General features: G+C 44.4%; 1 long non-coding RNA gene across 3 annotated transcripts in view; it reads right to left on the bottom strand.

Moving 5' to 3' along the window:
- LOC110257239 (uncharacterized) overlaps positions 1–10,530 on the bottom strand; it is a 37,931-nt gene extending 27,401 nt beyond the window's left edge. Inside the window, exons 1-6 of one of the 3 annotated variants that reach the window (XR_014831189.1) lie at positions 10,276–10,530; positions 9,630–9,800; positions 6,987–8,375; positions 6,314–6,393; positions 4,108–4,185; positions 2,821–3,088 (exon numbers count right to left, since the gene is read on the bottom strand). This is a non-coding gene — a long non-coding RNA (uncharacterized LOC110257239). Of the gene's footprint in view, positions 1–2,820; positions 3,089–4,107; positions 4,186–6,258; positions 6,394–6,986; positions 8,376–9,629; positions 9,801–10,275 lie in introns of those variants that run through there. The other 2 variants (XR_014831188.1, XR_002339590.2) reach the window with 2 other exon arrangements.
- Positions 10,531–12,399: the final 1,869 nt, after the last annotated feature.

Genomic DNA, 12,399 nt, shown 5'->3' with positions numbered 1-12,399 from the left:
GAGCTTAACTATGTCCCTGGAGTGGCTTTCAATGGTTGGAAAAAAAAAAATTATTTTAATGTGTTGGAACCACAAAAATAAAAAAAAATAATTTTCTGTTTCCCTGGAGTTGTAAAATTTTATCTAATCCTCTCCAGATTGCTCAGGGTTAGCACTGCGCTATGGAAATGTAAACACTGCCGAAAATAAAATAGCTTTTCCAATTAAAAGTTAAAAACAAAAACCAACCCAAACACCAAAGCCATCTGTGATGGCCCTGCTCCAGAGGCCAGGCTGCATGGTCCAGCCCAGAGGCCACAGACTGTCACCTAAAGGCAGGGCTGCTGGTCAAAGTATTTAACAGTCATTATGGTTCAGGGCAAAGACTAGTCACCTTGGGATGGAGCGGGGAGCTGGAGCCTCTTCATGCCAGATGCAACCTCTTTATAATCAGATTATAGGGGAGTGGGCTTAGGGTGCTCTTGGGGAAAGTCTCTCCTGGAGGAAAAGGGTGCTTGGGAAGGTATTTATCGAGAGAATAGGAAGATTTCACCAATTTAACCTGGTTCAGATGGGCCAGTATCCATCCAGTAAATATTAAAAATCTGTATTTTATTTTGGCAAGTAATACCCATTAAAACGTAATGCTTCTATAGAGACATTGCAAACAAGCCCTTCTTAGGATTGCCAGCAAGCTCTGAATCTATATTAATAATCATTCATTTTGTGATAGGTTGATTGACACATATGTTTGAGCTTGGTCATGATGAAGTATAGGGAAATTCCCAACACTGATGAGCGACTTGCCACTGGACAGAGAAGATGCCTCAAGTTTTTTCATTTCTGGTTTTTCTTCTGCTCCCTAGTGCCCTATTTGCTGACTTTAATTGAACATGGTACTCTAGTCAAACAATTTTCCTTTTAGCAGGTTAGGAATCTAAGTCACTAATGGTCTAATTAATTTGTTCCTGGAAATGTGAATTTCATATCTGAAGAGAAGGGGGCAGATTTGAAATTGCAATACTATAATAGGGAACTAACAATTGGAAATAAATGGACCATTACACACTTAAATGCTGATGATAAGAATAATGCCGTGTGAACCAAACCCAACGGATTAGAATGTGACCATTTCACAACCCCTGGTAGACAGTGATCAAGGGAGGTGGGGCCATCTGGATCCATGGCCGCCACAGAAACATGAACCCACCAAGTGGTTCCAAAAGCCAAAATCCCTCTCCATTCCCAAAGTCCCTGCCCAGGTTCAAGCCACCTCATGCCACAGCTGCATTACCCCAACAGGCCCAACTGGTCCTCCAGTAGCATAGATATTCCCCGCTTCCAAACCTATTGTAATGAGTTGTCGGTCTAACCCAGGGGCTTTGTCTTGTTTATTGCTGCAAGGCCTAACACAGAGCTTGGCACCCAGTGAGCAGAAATTGGAAAGGAAAGGAGGAAGGAAAATTTGTTCATTTTTCACTCTTTACTGTCATGTTAAGTAGTGGCACCTAGTGGTGATTTGTGGTACTGCAACCCAGCTTTATATATGCTCACTTAACCAAAGAGGAAATAAAGAAGAATGTGATACCTAAGATTTCATATCATATGAGAAAGCCCAAGATTGAAGATGCAGCCATTTCATCTATCATAGTCATGGCCACCATGTTATCTCTTTCTTCTAAACTCAACTATTGAAGGATTTCTTTAATCATAAAAACATAGCACCAATTTTTAGTACTTTCTTAGTAAGTTAGGAGTTCCCGTCGTGGCTCAGTGGTTAACGAATCCGACTAGGAACCATGAGGTTTCAGGTTCGATCATTGGCATCACCCAGTGGGCTAAGGATCTGGTGTTACCATGAGCTGTGGTGTAGGTCATAGACGCAGCTTGGATCCCACATTGCTGTGGCTCTGGCATAGGGTGGCAGCTACAGCTCCAATTAGTCCCCTAGCCTGGGAACCTCCATATGCCGTGGGTATGGCCCTAAAAAGACAAAAAAGAAAGAAAAAAAAAGAAAAAAAATTAAATTCTGGAAAGCCAGCCTATAGCCATTTCTCCTACAACATCTCATTTCCGAAAATTTATATATTTTTCAGGTATCAGAAACTTCCCTTAAAAAGAGATAGTCCTTAACACAACTGAACTGTACACTTAAAAATGGTTAAGAGGGTAAATTTTATGTTATTTGCTTTTCCTACAATAAAATAATTTTTCAAATAAGTGTATAAAAAAGATAGATGGTCCTCAACCTCCTTGCTTCTTCAGAGGTCCTTGTAATGGAGAAAGCTGGTGCCAACACAAGATAAAGAAGCACAAGGGGAGAGATGGAGATGGAGCTCATACCCTTGATCTTGGCATTTCCCGGTCTCATCTTAGGTGTACTCAAGAGTAAGTAGTTTGTTGGAGTTCCCATTGTGGCGCAGTGGTTAACAAATCTGACTAGGAACCATGAGGTTGTAGGTTCGACCTCTGGCCTTACTCAGTGGGTTAAGGATCTGGCGTTGCCGTGAGCTGTGGTGTAGGTTGCAGACGTGGCTCAGATCCCGCATTGCTGTGGCTCTGGTGTAGGCCGGCAGCTGCAGCTCCAATTTGACCCCTAGCCTGGGAACCTCCATATGCCATGGGAGTGGCCCTAGAAAAGGCAAAAAGACAGAAAAAAAAGAGTAAGTAGTTTGTTTCTCTGTAGTTGTTATGATCCCATCCTACCAGGCTATTCATTCATTCAGTACATATGTATTGAGTGCCTACTGCTGAGGCTCTGAGGATATCATTAAAGCATGGTCTCAGCTCCTGATTTACTCAAATTCCAGATTTTAGTGAGTATACTGCCAGTATACTCACTTGGAGTTGCAGGTGAAATAGGTGCTTATAAGGCCCAGTCTGTCTGTGATTCATCAGTCCTTAGCCACATCCCCATTCCTGGCCAGGAGGTCAGGTGGCTCCAGGGGAACCCACACTTCCCACACCTGTCTGTAGCTAGAAATGCCCGCCTCTTCTTATTCACTTGCAGGTATGAAAGCATCCAGTGTCTCTGCATTGGCTTCCTCCTTGCCACATTCTGCTCTCACTGCAAGACATCCTGGACTTCCTTCAGGAAACAAAACAAAAGCTGTAGGCAAAATGAATGGCAGAGGTAATGGGCATCAGTACATGCCTGGAGGGCAAGGAAATGTAAAAAAAAACCCTGCTGCCATGTTTTCCCCAAGTTCTGAGCCTTCTAGTTTCTTTACCCCTGGAAATTCACCAAGAAGGAGTGCTTTCTTATCCTCAGGCTGGCTCCCATGGAAGGCACTTATTCATATATCCCTAGCATTCTCAGTGGATAGGTGGGAGTTAGAACGAAGGATATTAGGCTCCAAAGTGAGGTTAGAGTCAAGAAATCTCATTGTATAGGTGAGGAAACTGAGATTCCAAGAGACTGGTACATTTTCCAAGCTCACAGCAAATTATTGGTCCAGTCTGGGCCAGAACTCAGGTCTCATGACTCTCACCATATTCTATGCCCAGCATGAGATACCTGCGTTATGAGAACGGAAGTAGATTTACCCAGCTATAGCTGGACACTGGCCACGTTAAAGTTTTTTTGCTGGTCATTTTAAACTTCTTTCTGGTAACTCTCTCAATTAAGGTGATAGTGGCAACGCATATACCCAATAGTCATTACCAAGAGCCATATAAGATGCCATGGATTAAATACAGAAAAGCAGGAAAGCCTACCAGGAAGACCACCAGCCTGGTGATCAGATCCTGTCTCAGTCCCAGGGCTAGTTCTCTGAGAGCTTAGGCAGGCGAGAGAGCAAAGACACAGGGACCATCAGAACCAAATTCAAGAGACCCCTGTGACCAGACACCACAACCCATCTCCTTGGTGAGGTCACTCAACCATGCAGATTCTCCAATGGCCAGTTCGAAAAGCAGGACCCCAACCTTAAGCTCCCTTCTGGAGGTAACGGAAGGATGGCTGTCACTACTGGCTCTTGAAGCCATTTCTGTGCCTCAGCATCTTCAGGAGTGGAATGATTTATTGTGAAGTTCTTCTTGAGTGTATTGTGCAGACCAAAAGATAAAGTGAAAGCCATGATTACATTGTATCACAGTTCAAGGCAGCATACTTTTTATCCACCTTACCTCTATGGTCATATGGGAACTTTCCTCCAGAATTCAAAATACCACGTGCTTCTGTATGATATCCCTTGTATATGGGATCTAAAAAAAAAAAAGTAAGAATATAGCAAAAAAGAAAACAGACTCACAGATATAGAATAGAAACTAGTGGTTATCACTGGGGAGAAGGAAGGGGGAGGGGAAAGATGGGGGAGGGGGTTAAGAGACACAAAGTACTATGTATAAAATAAATGAGCTAAAGGACCTGTGGGTAGGTATGCATACAATAAATAAGCTACAAGTATCTACTGTACAACACAGAGAATGTAGCCACTATTTTTTAGTAACTATAAATGAAATATAACCTTTAAAAATTGTTCACCCATGACTTATACGATATTGGATATCAATTATACTTCCATTTTTAAAAATGAAAAACAATGGGGTCCTTCATTTTGCAAGCAGAAAAAGAGAGGATCAAGAGGTTGCAGCGGGGGATTCCTGCTGTGACACAACGGGATCGGCAGTATCTTGGCAGCACCAGAACACAGGTTCGATCCCCAGCCGGGGGAACTCCCTATGCTGCGGGGTGGCAAAACAAACAAACAAACCAAAAAAAAAAAAAAAAGAGAGAGAGAAAGAGAGATTGCAGTGGAGCCAAGACTGAAGCACTCCTTGGGGCTTCTCAGATCCGGCAGTCATCCTCTCAATGTAGCCATATTACCATCCAAGTCTTCAGGGCTCCTAAGGCTCCAAGTTTCCCAGATTTACTCAAGTTCAGAATCAGAAGAGACACGAAGCATTCCTTCTTGGGAAGTGTCTCATGGAGCAGAGTCCATGCATACCAGTTTCGGAGTCACTCAAGACACTGGTTATGAATGCAGATTCCTAGGTCCTGCCCTGGGAACATATTGACTCTGAATGACTGGGGGTAGGGATTAGGATTTGGCTTGTTTGTTTGTTTGTTTGTTTTGGTCTTTTTAGGGCCGCACCCATAGCATATGGAGGTTCCCAGGCTAGGGGTCCAATGGGAGCTGTGGCTGCCGGCCTTCGCCAGAGCCACAGCAACGCAGGATCTGAGCCTCATCTGTGACCTACACCACAGCTCACGGCAACAGTGGATCCTTAACCCACTGAGCAAGGCCAGGGATTGAACCTGCAACCTCATGGATGCTAGTTGAACCACAATGTTCCTGCTGAGCCACAACGGGGACTCCCAGGACTTGGTTTTTTTTTAATAACTATCCCCAGATGACTCTGATGCAGCCTAACATTTTAGAATCAGTTTCTCTGGATGTTGGATCACGCTTTCATGGCAAGACCCTATACCGGAAGGCCAAATTCATAGCGTGTCTTAACAGAGAGCTTCCCTCCAGGCAACATTCTTTCAGCAATTTGTAAGACACCACAAGCTGTCAAAATGGGCCATATGGCAAGAACACCACTGATGGCATTTTGGATTTTAGAAGGGGGTAGGGTCCAACCCCCATTTCCCAAAGAATGACTGCTTCAACAAAGGGCTGAGTGAGAGGTTAGTAATGCAGCCACAATTATGTTCCACCCAGACAGACGCTGCCCAGGCACATGACTTACACCCCAGTCATGGGCTTGACTTTTGCGGGATCGCTGGTCTGGCATTTTCTAAGACCAGATCACTCTCCCTGTATCGGAGGGTTATTGGGATATTTATAAACATGCCCATAAAATGCCACCTTGGGGCTATAGAAACTTGATAGCAGGGTCAGTTTAGCCACACCTGCTACTTTCATTCTACTTTAAGTCCCTGTCCCTCTGTGTGTCTAGAAGCAAAAGAGAAACTCCCTCACTGCCCTGCCTCTAAGGAACACGACTAGGAGAAAGGGGCGGGATTTGCAGAAAGCTGAGTGGCACAGCAGAGAAACCTCAGCCCATGCCTTGATCCCCTTTGTGAACACATGCTCTGGGATTTAGTCTCCCCGCCCCAGCTGAAAATCAAATGGATTCACCTGCTGCAGCTCATAGTCTGGGTCTTGCCAAGCAGCACATGCAGGGAAACCAGCCAAAGGGAAGCCAGTGGCCCCGTCTAGTCCTATACTTCAGCGCTCTCGCAGCTCCGCTCCTCAGGCAGACCCCAACTCAGCAGCCCGACAGCCCACCAGGCCCCTAGCAGTGCCCCGCCAACACTGCTGGACCCACCGGAGCCTCTCTATGCCGCCCCCATGATAACCAGCTAGCGGGCCCTTCTTCTCACATTTGGCATCTTCCCTTTGGATGGTCCTGGGCTATTACTTCATCTCTCCTTGACTCCTCTCAAAGCAGGCTTGAAATTCTCTTAAAAAAAAAAAAAGAGGAGAGAGAAAGAGAAATCAGGAAGGTTCAACAGTGACCTACACTCAAAATCATCAAAATCTAAAGACTTTATCGAGGCCTCTAAATATTTGGATTCTCCAAGGGCTGTTTCTTAAAAGCCAACCTGCATTTCAAGCAGAAGTCTCAGATTCATGAAAAAACTCCAATATGACTAATTATGGCTGAGAAAGTTAGCAAGGTAAAATGCTTTCAGTTTCTCTGGATTGCATTTGAAAGACAGGGGTCGATAATCCAGCTCTGCCTCTGAAAGCCACTCAAAGGCAACACAGGCAAACCAAGCTGAGAGAAGATTTGTCTAGAACCGGTGAGAAATTTATTTCAGTTAGGCCAAATTTACATCACAGTAGAGTGATTTATGCAGCCTTCATGGTAGATTGGTCCTTTGCACAGCCATAATACGTGTCTTGTACTGAGCACTGTCTTGGCCACGGGTTCAGTCTTGTTCTTACATTAATTTTCTCATTTAATCTTGACCACAATCCCATGAGTTAAGGATTCATTTCTCAGTTGCATAGTTGGTGGAAATGAGCCCTCCAGGGAGTAAAATAACTTACCCAACCAAGGTCATAATACGTCACAGAGCTGGGATCCTAGGCTAGATCTCTCTCATTCCAGTTGATGGCCCCCACGAATAGCAGCACTGAACACTGGGCCACTCTCAGAGATCTTTGTCATGGTCCCAGCTCTACCATGAACTATCAGTGTGGCCTGCTCCAGACGGCTGGTCCTCAGGGCTCCAGGTCCCTCCTCTGTCAAATGCGGAGCTCACAGTAGATGGTCTCTCATATCCTTTCGAAGTCTGACAGTCTAAACACAACTTTGCTCTTTCACATTATTCTAGTGGCCTTCTGCCACTTTCTCTGGATTTTATGACCCATGGTTAGTCATAACTATCACTTAGAGGATGCTCCGTCCTTGATCTCCTCGGGCTCCCAGTTATAACATTACTCTTCGGGGTAAAATACAATCTGACAAGTGTCTGAGTGTCTGCCTTGCCATGGCCCACGCTGTGATGCAGTCCCCAAGGCACATGGGGCAAAGGGGAGGGGCTGTTTGTCAGATGTCTCCAGAGACAAAAGCAATAGCATTTGCTTGTTGTGCTGTCCTGCCTCCTCATTATTTACAGTCCTATGATCCTCAATAAAGGGGAAAACCTGAAAGCTGACTACACATAAATGACAAGAATAAGGTTGAGTGTTGTTGACTGTTTATAATGACAAAGATCTTGGAGGAGGTGAATAAAGCCAGACACAGCTCGGTTAGGATCACACATCTGGCCCCAAGCAGAGTCATGAGTCTCACCTCCAGGCTACCCATTGTCTGGTGAAAGAGAGAGGCATCACGTGTGACACTTTTGGGGTCCAGCCAGCCTTGGAGCTGGATGAAATAAAGACCATAGCCACTGGGGCAGATCACCAAAGCAAGGAGCAGGGCATGGTCTAGTTTCTAGCCTCCAGGTGGGCCAGAGCTGTTGGTGGGCACTGTGCAGGTAGGGACTGGATTTCAAAAGTAGGGGCCCATGTTCCTTTTTTGTCTTTTTAGGGCTGCACCTGCGGCATATGGAGGTTCCCAGACTAGGGATCAAATCGGAGCTGCAGCAGCCAGCCTACACCACAGCCACAGCAACAGCCATACCAGATCCAAGCTGCGTCTGCGACCTACACCACAGCTCACAGCAATGCCCGATCCTTAATCCACTGAGCAAGGCCAGGGATCCAACCAGCATCCTCATGGATACTAGTCCATGCTAGTCCATGCCTCGTTTCTGCTGAGCCATGATGGAAACTCCAAGAGTCCACATTTTTGAGATGAAGAAACAGATCCACAACATGTTTCTTAGGACTTCCTTGTTTCAGATAAAATACATGCCACGATACAGCATTTCCAAGAAATATTCTGAACCAGAATTCCAGAAAAGTCCACCTGCTCCCACTTGGATGCCACTGAAAAGAGAAGCAGTAACAAGAACATTTGTATAGCATCTCATTTGCAAATTCACACTCTGAGCCCCATAATATCCCCAAGAGTCACTGGGGCTCCAAAGAGATTAGATAAATTTCTCAGTCTGGGGTTTGAACCCAGAGTTTTTCTCTATGCTGTGTATCTCTGAATAATAAGATATTTTCCCCAAAGAAAAAATACCTTAACATTTTTAAAACAAAATAAGGAGAAGAAAAAAGTCTATGTACTTTGGAGGCAAGATCACTGCTGGCCATTTGTCACAGTTGACTTGCTACTTTTCATAAACAAGAGGCAGCAGGGTCAGAGGAAAAGACCACACAACACCCAACAAAATGAACACGATACTTTTTAATGCTTTGGAGAAACAAGGGCAAACAAGGAGGGAAAAAGCACTATCAAAATAGCCTATGAGAAATGCAGAAGATAACTTTCCCATTTTTCTAAATTGGGATGGTGTTTGGGTGCTGTCATCACCAGCACCATGAAGGTCATTGAGGTGAACAAGGCAAGAGTGAGGCCAACACGTCCCCATGGGCTCCATGAGAAGCTGAACCAAACAGAGCCAGAGCCCACCTCAGACAACCTCAGCCAAATCTTGGGTGATTTCCATGTTAGATGATAACCTCTCGAATATGCAGACTCCAATTCTCCTTGATTATGGGACCAACACAGATTTGGGCTTGTTTTCTGAGAATGTGCCCTTCGCATACATTCAGTGAGACATTACTTATTAAATAAACACAGGAGCCAACCACTATATTATCATGTTATAGGCTGCAAAGCCCCCTATCATTACAACCATTAGACACCCTCTTGGATACAGGCTGGGTGATTAACATCGTCCCCATTCCACGAATGAAGTCAGGCTCACAGTTTACATGACTTCCCTAAACGCACACAGTTACTGGGATAGCAAAGGAGAAACATGACCCCGAAACTTCTGACTTCATCTTTCAGGCAACTTCCAAGATACCAGCATACCACGGATTGACTCCTTGATGAACGTGGTACATTTTCTTCCAACATATGTTTATCTTCTGCCATGGCTAATCAGCTTCAGAGATCCAAGGAGCAGCACCAGACACATCTGGTCACCTCAGCTCTGTCGGGCAGAGCCGAGAGGAGATCCAGCGGTCAGCCACCCACGCTTCACAGTGACTTGTAAACAGAAAAACCATCATCGGTTATTCAGCCATTGGTGCCTTGGAATACAAAAGGCTGCGAGGAAGACTTACCCATAGACTTACAGCCTACTGGGTACTTCTGGTTGGGAGGCTCCGATGCTTGACATCTGTCTGTCCCAAGAATCTAAGTGCGGAAGCCGTAGCAGCTCAAGGAAACCCTGCCAGTGAAGTTGATTGAGTGGAAAATGAGGGAGGAGCAGCCAGTCTGCTAACTCAAGGGAACTGAAAGGAAGAATATTACAATTATGCCACTTCGCTAAAATCTCTGGACTTGTCCCAATTGTTTCCTGACAGTCTTTCTATCCTAGAGAATAAAATCTGTATTCTCACCCCCATCCCATCAAGAAGAGTCAAGTGTGTCACTGCCTTAAGACAGATTCCTAATGACTCTACCCAGATATTCAAAATATAAGCTGAATTAGCTTCATTAGAAATTGCATTGTCAAGAGAGGATTAACATGGCGGAATAGAAGGACTGGAGCTCAACTTCTCTCCTAAAAACACAAAATTCACAACTAAAAGTTGAGCAATCTCCGCCCGAATGGACCAGAATCCTTAAAAAAGATACCCTACTCCAGAAGAAAAAGAGGAGGCCACATCAAGAGGTAGGAGGGGCGATTTTGCGATATAAACAACCCCATACCTCCCAGGTGGGAAGCTCCACAGACTGGAAACTAACTGGTTCACAGAGACTCACCTGCAGGAGTGAGAGTTCTGAGTTCCACATCAAACTCTCATGTGTGGGGATCTGGCACTGGGAAAGAGCCCCCGCAGCATCTGGCATTGAAGGCCAGTGGGGCTTGTGTGCAGGAGCTCCACAGGACTTGGGGAAATGGAGACTGCCCCATTCTTAAAAGGTGCGCACAGACTTTCACATGCACTGGATCCCAGGGCAGAGCGAGGTCTCCATAGGAATCTGGGTCAAACCTGACTGCAGTTCTTGAAGGACATCCTGGGAAAAAGGGGTGAATGTGGCTTGTTGTGAGGGAGGGACATTGAAGGCAAAGCACTCAGGAGTATTCAGCAGCTGCCTTTCTCTGGAGGGGGCCATTTTGGGAAAATCGGGCCCCACACATCAGTCAGTGCTGAGAAGCCCCAGGGCAAATAACAATCCAGGTGGGATCGCAGCCTCACCCCTCAGTAAACAGGCTACCTAAAGACCCCTCAGGCACACAGCTGCCTCCAACCCCATCCAGAGACTAAGCCCCACCCACCAGAGGGATTAGAATCAGTTCCACCTACCAGTGGGCAGGCATCAGCCCCTCCCAGCAGGAACCCTACAGCAAGCCCCCATACTGACTTCAGCCACAAGGGGGGCAGACACCAGAAGTACAAGAGGCTACAAATCTATTATCTGAAAAAGGTCACCACACCAAACATCTATAAAAATGAAAAGACAGAGAACTATAACTCAGATGAGGGAGAAAGGAAAAATCCCAGAAAATCAGCTAAGCAATAAGGAGATTCTCAGCCTCCAGGAAAAAGACTTTAGATTGTTGATGCTGAAGATGATGCAAGACATTGGAAATAAACTGGAGGCAAAGATGGATAACTTACAGGAAACACTGACAAAAGAGATACAAGATATAAAACTTAAACAAGAAGAGATGCAAAATACAATAACTGAAATAAAAAATTCACTAGAAGCAGCTAACAGCAGAATACAGGAGGCAGAAGAACGAATATGCGAGGTGGAGGACAGAGTAGTGGAAATTATGGATGCAGAACAGAAAAGAGAAAAAAGATTGAAAATAAATGAAGAGAGTCTCAGAGAACTCTGGGACAACGTTAAACGCACCAACATCCGTATTATAGGGGTGCCAGAAGGAGAAGAGAGAGAGAAGGAGACAGAAAAAATATTCCAAGAGATAATAGCCAAAAACTTCCCTAACATGGGAAAGGAACCACTCACTCAAATCCAGGAAGCACAACGAGTAACATATAAAATAAACCCAAGGAGGAATACACCGAGACACATATTAATCAAACTGACCAAAATTAAAGACAAAGAGAAAATCTTGAAAGCAGCTAGGGAAAAGAAACAAGTCACATACAAGGGAGCCCTGATAAGGTTATTGGCAGGTTTTTCAACAGAAACTCTGAAGGCCAGAAGAGAGTGGCATGATATACTTCACATGATGAAAGGAAAAAACCTCCAACCAAGATTACTTTACCCAGCAAGGTTCTCATTCAGATTTGAAGAAGAAAGCAAAACCTTCACAGATAAGCAAAAGTTGAGAGAATTCAGCAACACTAAACCAGCCTTACAACAAATACTGAAGGAACTTCTCTAGGCAGAAAAGAAAAGACAGCAACAGGAAACAAAAATGCCACATATGACAAGGCTCACAAGTAAAGGTATCTATACAGTAAAGATAAGAAATCATCCATGCACAATTATACCACCAAAATCAGAAATCATGAGAAGAGGTGGGTATAAATGCAGGACACTGGAGATGAACTTGCAATTAAGACACCAACAACTTAAAACAATCTCATATACATAGAGACTCATATCAAAACTTCAGAATAACTGCAAACCAAAAATCTACAATTGATACACAAACAAGGAATCTCTGGAGAAGAAATTATCTCATAGTAAATAAGTGCATAATCCACCATGAAGGGGGTCATTTGACATCATTCTTGGAATGCTGAAGTCTTCTTACATCTGATTCTGACTTCCCTTCCATCGAAGAATTTATGATAATTATAATTAAATAATGCAACTGTACAATTAAATAATACAGTTCTATGATTGTATTATTAATAACCATTTCTCTCCATGGTACAATGTAAAGTCTATAATATCTTGTTTATC

The sequence above is a fragment of the Sus scrofa genome, chromosome 16, assembly GCF_054392235.1.
Source record: "Sus scrofa isolate SSC_HxYL_T2T_F1_AM1 chromosome 16, Sscrofa_HxYL_maternal_Yorkshire_Landrace_v2.0, whole genome shotgun sequence".
Classification (NCBI taxonomy): domain Eukaryota; kingdom Metazoa; phylum Chordata; class Mammalia; order Artiodactyla; family Suidae; genus Sus; species Sus scrofa.
The sequence above is the reverse complement of the archived record's forward strand: the minus strand, read 5'-3'. Positions and strand labels throughout refer to the sequence as shown.